General features: G+C 38.3%; 1 protein-coding gene across 4 annotated transcripts in view; it reads right to left on the bottom strand.

Moving 5' to 3' along the window:
• The window catches only part of ESRRG (estrogen related receptor gamma), a 617,448-nt gene that overhangs the window by 560,615 nt on the left and 46,186 nt on the right, over positions 1 to 10,647 (bottom strand). Inside the window, exon 1 of one of the 4 annotated variants that reach the window (XM_019516459.1) lies at positions 8,854 to 9,134. The exons of the other annotated variants lie outside the window; for them this stretch is intronic. The gene's annotated coding sequence lies outside the window, so the exon portion shown is untranslated. Of the gene's footprint in view, positions 1 to 8,853; positions 9,135 to 10,647 lie in introns of those variants that run through there. 4 annotated transcript variants of the gene reach the window in all.

Raw genomic sequence — 10,647 nt, forward strand, 5'->3', positions numbered from 1 at the left:
GAGCTCCAGTTTGGAGCAACTGCAGATCTGCAGCTGCTCTCCCTATCCCTGCTCCACCTTCCCAACTCCAGTGCTGTCTTCAGAATGGGGGGAGGGAGGGGAGGGGAGGGGAGGAATGGGAGAGAGCTTGATCTGAGGTTGGCTCAACCAGCACCTTGTGGGGGGGGGCAGGGGAGGAGAGGGGCTCCAATCCACCCGCCCCACCCTCCAATGCAGGCTGAGCAAACCCCAGATGGAACTGCCTCCCCCCTCTCCTATTCTAAAGACAGTGCTGGGGGTGGGTGAAGGCTTTGGAGTGCCTTTATATGAACCCCCATGTAATAAGGGTTCAGTTTGTCACATGATTAGGCACTTTAAAAGTGCTCAGCAGTCATGCGCTTCTGTAAGGGCATGGCTGTACAGCACTTTCAAGGGGACAATCGCATGAAAAATGTAACTTCTGTCTGTGTCTGTAGACTCCCTGTCCAAACTTGTCAGTGTTTAAATCATGGTGTCAACAGAACCAGTCAAGACATTTTGTTCCACAGAAATTCAAGAAATTACAATAATCAACACTTTTACCATAACTTTCCTATAAATAACACAATCTATTGTTTGGTAAACTTTTTACTGTAGGCTTTATCAGAATACTCTTGGTATTTTTGCCACAGATAAGACACACCTTGTAGAGGGTACTATGGGAGTATAAAGAGGAAACAGACATTGTGGCTAGGAACAGGTGCTCAAAAAGCCCAAGGCGGAATTGATCTAAGTTACATGGTTTTCTGTAAGCAGCATAGTTTAGATCAGTTCATAAACAGAACACACATTCGCCCTTTGGGGGTAGGGTTAGGGGCAAATCTTAGATGAGGTTTCGCCATTTTTAAACCAGTCTGTGTGTCGAACTTCTGTTCTGTTACAAGTACGGACCAGTCTCTGATCACTTATACTGGTAACAGTGTAATGTCTGTACCTGGCCTGACGGTGAAATCCAAAGTTCCCACTGATTTTAATGGAGCCAGGATATCACCCCATATGATTCAGCAAACATCTAAAGCATGATTTACCTCACAAGCATCCACACACATGACAATATCCTCCAACAAAATATCCTGAAACTAGGGAACACATTAGCCTATGTCAGTGATTCTCAACCAAGATGGCTGGGCATGCGGGGGTGGCCTGTTATCCTTTCAAGGGTCCTAGGGAACATCAGCACTATTAGGTGTATAAACATGATTCACAAGATAAACTCAGAGATTTTAAATAGGCATCCATAGTGTTAAAAGCATTTTGACTTACTATGATCTTTCTGACATCTTTGTAATGGAAAATCAATGACTGGGTTTCTTGAGTGAAAAACCTAGTGAAAACTAAGAGTTGGCATTTTCCAGTGGCTGCCTTGAGTCTAAAAAGGTTGAGAACCACTGGTCTATAAGTTCACAGTTAACTCTGTGGAGTAAACTATCTCAACTGGCCCTGTTTCCTCTACTTTTTTCTGTCAAAAAATTCTCCTCACTGTTAAAACCAGTGGAGACGTAGCTATTGTCACAATCACGTGCACAAGACTTCCATGGCTGCTGGCACTTTTAACACAGTGTCATTTACCCCTAAGAAAGTTTAGAGATGACTGTATTAAAAATGCCTGCTACCTCTGTGCTTTGTCTATGCAAGAACTCCCACTAGCTCCATTACATGGGCTGCTCTTTTAGGGACCTAGGTATAGACAAGTGTAGACAGGCCATAATGGACAACATGGGAAGTCTGCAATGCACCCAACCTTGTATTATCTGCCCTGTGTAGTGATAGCAGTTTTCATGCTCCATGAGCATCAGTCAGATATCTGTTACAAACACTTTAAAATGTTCACTTGATAAAAAGAACCAAACCCAACCAAACCACATCAAATGAACACCCCCTTGCCTGTGTCTTTTTATGAGGTCCTGATCATACTTATAAACCCTAGTGTTTTCTCCTGTGGGTACAAACAGGCCCTCTGCAATTAAACTGGACCTTATTTAAGCAAGACAAAAAGTCTTGTTGGAGTCTTCCTTTTTTTTTGTACTTCACCAGGAAGTTTAAACCATGAAACAGTCAAAAAAATAAATTGTCCAACAGAGTCAAACAACAGACTTTCCTTCTTCCTTCATTTGAGTCCCGTTTTTGTTTTTGGGGTTTTGTTGTTCTCCCGCCCTGGCGGGGGGTCGGGCTAGAAGATCTACTAGGTCCCTTCCGACCCTAAATCTATGAAACTATAAACTATGAAATTACCTCATACACTTCAGCATGCTCCAAAGCTGATTTCAAAGAGATAGAGAAAGAAAGAACTAGATGTCTCAGCAACATGCCTAAAAAATAAGACCTCTTGCTTTTGCCAGGGATTTATGCAATCTTAGAAACAGCATTTTACCTGCAGTGAAGTGAAACACAAAGCCTGACAGGTAACCAAGGAGCCAACAGTACAGAGAGCTGCTTTAACGCTACAAAGCTATGGTGAGCAAAGGAGACCAAACTTCCTCATACATGCTCAAGATTCAATTTTCTGCAAGATTACCCACAATAATTACAAAGTTTCCGTAATTTATCCTTAAAAGCTTGCAACTATAGGATCCATAAGAATTGATCTTTTATCTTTTACCTCCAAGTACACTGTGCTTACGCCTATCACGTGTAATGCGGTTCACCAGTTGAATACCAACAATATTTTCTGCTAATTGCTAGAGTTACTAAACTGAATCTTAACTAAAATTAAGTTGCCTATTAAAAGCTCAATGAGTAACCCAAAGAACAGAAGTGCTGCATATAGGGTTTAGTAAACCTGGAACAGTAAGTGCTCTGGGAGCCACCAGGACAAAATATCTGCTGACCAGCAAGCATTTACTACTGCCTCTATATATTAACTATATATTCATTAACCATTAGTTTGACATTCTAAAAGCAACATCCTGGTCTTTGTAGGCATTGGCCAGGAACAAGATTCTTAAGCAACCAATCATATTCTATTCAATGTGTTCATGAATCTGTCCCTAAATGTAAAATGTAACGTCTCGAGGGAATATCCTTCTAACACAGAAGTCCATTATGGTGGATGTTAAGCAAACAAAAGAAATGATTTGTTAAAATTATGCTGAGAATGGGCATCTCCTACTGTACACCATTCCAACAGACTTTCCATGGATATTTGCCCTTAGGCTGCCATAATCTAGTTTTAATTTAAAGTACAGTCGAAATTGCAAAGTCTCTTTCAGCTTCTGTGTCAATATTCATAGTCTTAAAATGCCAAAACGAACACATAATAGTGATGCTATTCTGTAAAATGACTTTACTGGACTGAAATCTAAATGTTTATGTTATATACACTATTCCATAAAATAACTGATCTCTCTGAAAAGATTGGTTCATAAAAGAAATAAGTAATATTATTAGGAGTCATTAGATAGTACTACTACAGACAATGTGCTTATGTTTTGTTTAACTAAAAACATACGTAGGTCCACTTTGAAAGAAATGTCTGTCAGTTGTGATACAATTCTTTTTAGAAGCTGTTGTTCTAACACATTTAAAATGTGTTTACTATGTAAGAGTTTTTCTGGATGAACTTTTCTATTGTTGCAAGCTCATAAATGCAATGACTGTATGCCTGTATAGCTCATATGTTTTCTACTCCAGCACCAATAATAAATCATAAAGATGGACTCAGTCCATAAATTCTGTACTACTTTTTACAGGATTATACACAAAAAGCAAAAATTACAGTTTGATGTCAGAAGTCCTGTAAATGCAACCATGTTATCTAAGATGCACTAGAAAAGCAGGAACTTTCCTGAGGAATGGGAAAATGAGAATTACTTGATATATAGTTATGAAGAAGCAAAATGATGGTTATCTGCTAATCTGGAATGGAAAGAAAGGCAGAGACTTTTACAACATTTGGATAAATTTGTCATTTGAAGAGGAAGAAAATGTAAGGGCATACTGCAGTCTGTTTCATGAATTGCATCCCAAAAAACCTAAAACATGAAACGTAATGTGCTATAATATGAAAGGTCCAAGTGTACCCATTTAAATTGTTTCAAACTGGGCACGTGTCTACACGTGCCCCCAACCGCACAGTTGTTACTGTGCACTGCAGTCATTTAATACTTACTAAAGCAAGTACTAAACGACTATGCAGTAACCACTGTTACTGTACAGTCTCAGCAGCACACAGGTCATTTCTAACCCTACAGTGCAGTAGCAACGAGCTACTGCGCAGCAGCTTGTTGGCATCACGGGTCATGCCCACTGAAGCTACGTCAAAATGACGAGCTATATTGCTGTAGCTTGTCACTACAGTGACACAGCATCTCATGTAGACACGTCCACTGTATACTGATAATGGTGCCTCAATTTAGTATAAGATAACGTTAGGGACTTTTTGAACAAAAGTCGAGAAGAAGCTAAAAAAATCCAGGAACAAAGTTGGTTGTAAAAAAAGAAGCAGACACTGCTAGAACACTTGAAATGGCTCAAGCGAAAATAAAAACTAAGTGACAGCATAAGATCACCTACACAGCTACACTAATGAGTGGTCATTTGCTTTTGATTCTGCCTTCACAAAGCAACTGTCAAAACCAGCAGTCCAGCTAGAGCCCAGGATAAGCTTCAGACTGAGATCTTTAAAAGTCACAGGTGATTTGGGGTGCCCAAATGAGATGCCCTAATGGCTGCTTAGGGTCATCAGACTGATGCTCAATGGCAGTCTGACACTGTTAAAACTAAATTAACACACACCAAAATCTTATTTGGTACAGACAAATAATGTAAGGGTATTTCAGCATTATGAAAGAGATATGCTGAAGTCCCGGAAAGTTATAGTTAATCTGGTTGGCTCTGACTAGGACTCTCACTTGAGGCCACGAGACAATTTTGTTGTCTTGGAGAACTTCGCAACACCTTTCACAGCTCCTGAAAAAGAAGTACATATGAAAGGCAAAGAGAAATCAAAGACAATTGCAGTCATTACAGGCCCTACCCAATGCCCAGTAGGAGCTTTCCAGAAGAGATCAGATCTATAAATACTGCATTAAGTACAGAATGTTTGAAAAAATATGTAGGAATTTAAAGAGGTATATTCATAAATATATGGTGGTTGGCTATTTCAGAATGGCCCATGTAAGATGAATCAGTGGTTTTGGCCCAGTTCCAGTTTTAGTTCCTGTTAGCAACCATTTGACAAGAGACAACAAAACATAGTTCAATATTTTGCACTCACCCTTGGGTGTCCAGAGGGAGATGCAGAACTGAATGGTCTGGGATCCTGAATTACTCCCTTCACATTCCTACTGGGGGTACCTTCACACTGGGACTGACTTAATAAGAGGCAGCTTGCCTTTATACAACCTGGAATAGTTACCAGGGTGGCCAATCTGATAATTTCCCAAAGCAAAACGAAAAAAAACAAACAAACCCAGCACTGCACTAAAATATACTTTGTTGTAAACATATAGTTAAAAGGAAAACCAATTAGATTATAATTCCAATCCCTATGGGTTTGAGTCTTTTTATTATAAGAGATTAGCTGTAGGGATATTTGCAAGAAGAAATACTGTCATAAATGATATTATTCATATTTAATAGCAACCATTGATTATTTTTACCAAAGCATGCTCTAGCTGATGTTATACAGCTTGACAAAACATGGGCACCGAGATTTCATCAAGCATAATGTATCTGAATATATTAGTCTTAAGTATGTAAAAAGATTTTCAGGTAACTTTATCTTAAAACAGACCTCTCCCTCACTATGCTCAAACTCAGGACTGAAAATATTAATTCTCCAACTCAGTATATGGAGAGAAGTGTTCTGTCATTCCATTATCTAACTTCTAGACATTGTAGCTTGAAAATTCAAAATGTGTCATGGTAAAGAAAAAGTGGGATCTTGGACAGATAGCAAAGATAGCCATTTGGAAGAAAATAAACCTATTTCCACCATCTTGACAGACTGCTAAAGCCATTTTGAACGTTGCTGCTCCTGAATTCTGCGTTTTCTTCCAGACTGAAACCTGTGTGATAGAGTCAAAATATCATTTCTGCTGGGGCCAGTAACATGAACTTTTTACCTGTTTTAATTATGTGCAAAGATTACTAACTCTTCATAATTAACACACTTAAGGAAGCCATCCCAATTCATTTGGGTATTAGTGTCGATTTTCCCCCCTTAACATTTAATTTAGATTTTGGGTTGCCAGGAAGTTGGTATCTTCACTGTTTAGTCCTCCACCTCTTTGAGGAGCAATACGACAACCTGATACTTGTAACATCCTATACTGCCTCAAAAATGTGTGCACTACTGAAATATTCTTAACACTTAACACAATTCAAACAATGATGAAGTGCTTTGTTGCTTTTGGCAGATTTTTATGACATATTAAAGAGCTCCTTACTAGCTTTTCAAATATACTCCTTTTTAACAGAAGTCAAAATAACTCTGTCCATTTGCCATAAGTAGCCTCTCATTATTCACATGGGCTAAATCCTGCTCTCCTTACTCACATAAGCCACATGAAAGTAAAGTAAGCTGGATGTATCCCTATATGCAGTTATTTTAATTGCACTCATACATGCCAGACATATGCTGCTCAATTCCAACAAGCTGAAGCTAACTAACACAAAACATGTTCTGGCTGAAATCTATATAACCATGTTAATTATCATTACAGATATAACAATGAAGATGTGCATGGTGCTTTACTCTAAAACAATAAGTAAAGGCCCTGCCCAGGAAGCTTATTATCTGATGCTGCCAGATAATATAACGACCTGACAAGTAAATGCAACTGGTCATAAGGAAGTGTATAGAGCGATGAGAACATCACCAGGAAAGTATTTAAAAGGTTAAACCCAGGAAGAGGTTTTCCAGGGATGCTGGAGATGTGAACCTAGTTTTATATTCCTTTAAGTTGTTATATTACATTAACTTTTAGCTAGCTCTCTTTGCAACTATTGTTGCTTACTCTCTTTTACAAAATCTACATAGCACAGGAATGAAAAGCAGACATTTAGATTAAAGAAGAAATAAAAGCTGACTATAAGAGGCTTTGAGGAGAGATTGATTTGGAGGGGTAAGTGACTAAACAGACATCCATCTACATGTGTATACATATACATACCTGGAAAAGGACATGGTTGTGGTTAGAATTTATGAGTGACAGGCATGTGACAGCCAGGAGCCGGCAAAGATTTTGTAGGATGGAAATTCTTGGTAGGGCACACAACTACTCATGAGACCTGCATGTGCATATCATCATACTGTATTATAATGGCTGCACTCATGGTTTATAAATTTACATGGCTATAAATTAAAGCCATGTTTTGCGAAGGGCGGATAAGACATGAAAGTCATAACACTTAAAACCTAAGTGACAGATATAACCTGTTATTCTTGTCAAAATATAGCAGTGGTTTACAATTCTTTACAATACACAAACGCATTTCACAGGGACTTACCCAGTAAACTCCTGATCCTACAAATGCTTATGCATGTGCTTAATTTTAAGCTCACAAACAACCCCATTGATTTTAGTTTAATGGGACTGCTCGTATGAGGTGAGCATGTGCATACGTGATTTCAGGGTCCAAGCCTACATCTGTAACGTGCAATTAAACAGAAACATTTCCTGCGATTTTTTTTTCCCTTCAGTGGACCTTGTACAACAGTGAAGCTGGTAGAGATGTCCAATTTAAGCTGAACCTGAAAAACTGAAATACTTTCCCTTTAATATTGAATACAAGCTGATATAGTATCACATGACCTTTACCGTAATTTCTATTAAAATCATTTCATGTCTGGTTGCTTCTGCTATCCTGGCTCATTTGTATTGTTTACAACAAGTCATTGCACTCGGCAGTTAGTGGTGCCTGAATCCATGGTTACCAGTTTTTACATTCACTGGTTAAATGGAATGCAGCTCTTCTGTGGGTTTCTTGGAGAAAGCTCTTAAGAAACCACAATCCAGCTATCAATCAGGCTAACCTGGGAGAAATTAATCTTATAAACATAAGTATTGTTGCATATTAAAAATTTATATAAAGGGAGCTCATGGCTTCTATTAGTCGTAGTTGCAAAAGTGGCTGTGTTGAGATCTGACTTAGTGCATGGGGGACTTAAGCTATGTAGTCTACATCTCACATTCATCCATGTTGTGCCTTCTCAAGCCTTCAAAGCTAATAAAACTATCCTTTTTAAAGCTTTTTCCCCCATACTCTTTTTTAATCTTGAGCACTTATTTTAGCAGGAATGTGTTTAGAATAGAAATAGTTCTAAAATACAGGTTTAACCAGACTGCAGTCCCAGCAAAGTAACTTAGACACATACAAGATAGTAAAGCACAAAATAGACAGCATTGAGTAGAATACAATTAAGACAAAACAACAGTCCAATGTCATTTAGTAATAAATTAAGCCTACAAACTAATAGGTCGCATTGCTACTTAAGGATGACACAAACTAATTCTATTTGCCTTCCTATTTATTGCTTGTTCTGGGGTGGGGTTGCCAAAAAAAGAAACAAAAAGAAAACTTATTTACAAAATGGATATAAACATTTATAATGTCTAATAATATAAGAAAAGTTCTCAATAGTTTGATGGCTATAACTGTCCCACCAGCTACATGAGAACAACAAATAGTTAAATCAAACATATTACTAGCTCATCTACTGCAAAGTCACTGTATCAGAAGCCCGAATTGATTTGTTTCCTCAGAACGAATTGAAAATGAATGTAACATAACATATAAAAAAAATCCCTACTGCACTGCTAATCGGATATTGTATAATGGTTGATTGCAGCTTTGCACTGTGCTATTGTTGCCTAAATCATACATACTTACAGGTTCTGGGTTCTTCCAAGAGTTTGGTGCAGTTTCAAGGACAAATGTCTTAAGGAAGTCTTTCTACTGTGCAGCAATGATCCTAGCTCTGATCTGATTACATGAGCCAAGCGCTAAATCTGACAATATAAAGGAAACTTCCCGTGTGAAGAAGAAATCTTGGAAAGTCTCAGGGTTAAAAAGACTGCTTAAATGTGCTGGTTGATTTGCTCCCTACTTGTGTATACACAGTAGCAGCTGATCTCTGTTTGCAGCCCTGCAGAAAGAAACCTTTACTGAAAACCAATGGCATCACATTTCAGTGGAGCTAGTGCCAGGCTCTGGAGAGCAAAGCAACCTTTGACAACTTCACACAATTCAAATAAGTGGGCTTGCTACATATGTCCAGGAGGACTTTTAAAATTGTATATTTACCGTGTAATTTTTCTAACAATGAGCTGAAATCCTGAAGTCCTTAGTCAGCTCTGATAGAAGCAAAACTCCCATTCACTTCAAAGGGAATTGTTACATGTGTCAGGACTGAGTAAAAACTGCAGAATACGCCCAGTATATTTTGTTTTTGTCTTGACTGCAGGTTTTGCAGATGATAAGATGTTCACTGCACCCCAAGGCATGTGTTGGACCTATTATAACAGGTGCAGTACACATTCTGGATTTGCCCTGAATTCATTCTGCCCCCCACAACCCCATATCATCTGTCACACTCTTCCTAGTTATTCTTTCTGATTCTGATATACAGAAAAATTCAAGAGTGGGATATTTGTCTCCTTTCCATCCACCCCCACCATGTCCTACGCGAAACAGCCTGACATAGTCCCTAAATTCCAACACCCCAAAACACTGTAATGATTTGGAATTATGATCCAGAAACAAATTGCAAAACCAATCCTTACCTGATATCAGTTTTCACCTAAGCCTCAAATACAAACACTCCAAAACTTTTGGGAAGTAGGAAGCTCCTAAACTGGATGTGGGCCTTACCCATGTCCAAGTAAACTAATGAAACCACAGTAACAACATATAGAACCTGCTCACCAGAACTATACTGATTCCTAAATTTAGGAGCAGTAACCCAAATGGATCCACACCTTTAGGAAGTAATAATTTTTTTAATCATCAATCATGTTTTTTATGCTATATTTAGCCCTTAACATTGTTCAGAAATGTAAGAAAAATGTTTACATCACATTTCAAAGGCAACCGAACAGCATGGTGTCTTTACAAAAAGGGTCCATTTTCTCTTACCTGGGTTACAAACACAAAGTTCAAAAGCAAATGTAGGCAGGTGCAGTTTTAAAACACACAGTATTAGAGTCTGATTAGCAACAATTATTATGTATTTTGTGATGAGGTTTTGCGAGATAGTTCATGATCACTTAGATTATTCAACACCCATCTTTTTACCCTTAGGCACTCTGACCATTCCAGCCAGCAGTATATTGCATGCTATTTTGCTAATATTGTGAACTTTGGTCCAAAGGGCAAAACCCAGAACTAACAGTACAACAAAAGGGCATGTACACAAATTCAAACAGCAAAATAACTGAGATTATATATAATGTGTGTGTGCATATACATGCACAATAAATGTACAAGCATGTACATATTATACACATACAAGAGATAGAGAGGCTTAATAAGAATAGGGGTATAATCATATTGATAATGATAATAATCTGATTTTAGAGGTATTCAGCCCCTCTGAAAAATCAAAGTGCTTGTCCTTGGGTGTTTGGGGGGGGGGGGGCGGTTGTTTTTTACATTTTTCAATTAGTTTGTTTTTTCAAAAAAGTG

This window comes from Gavialis gangeticus, unplaced genomic scaffold, assembly GCF_001723915.1.
Source record: "Gavialis gangeticus isolate Ggan-Ray unplaced genomic scaffold, GavGan_comp1, whole genome shotgun sequence".
Lineage (NCBI taxonomy): Eukaryota > Metazoa > Chordata > Crocodylia > Gavialidae > Gavialis > Gavialis gangeticus.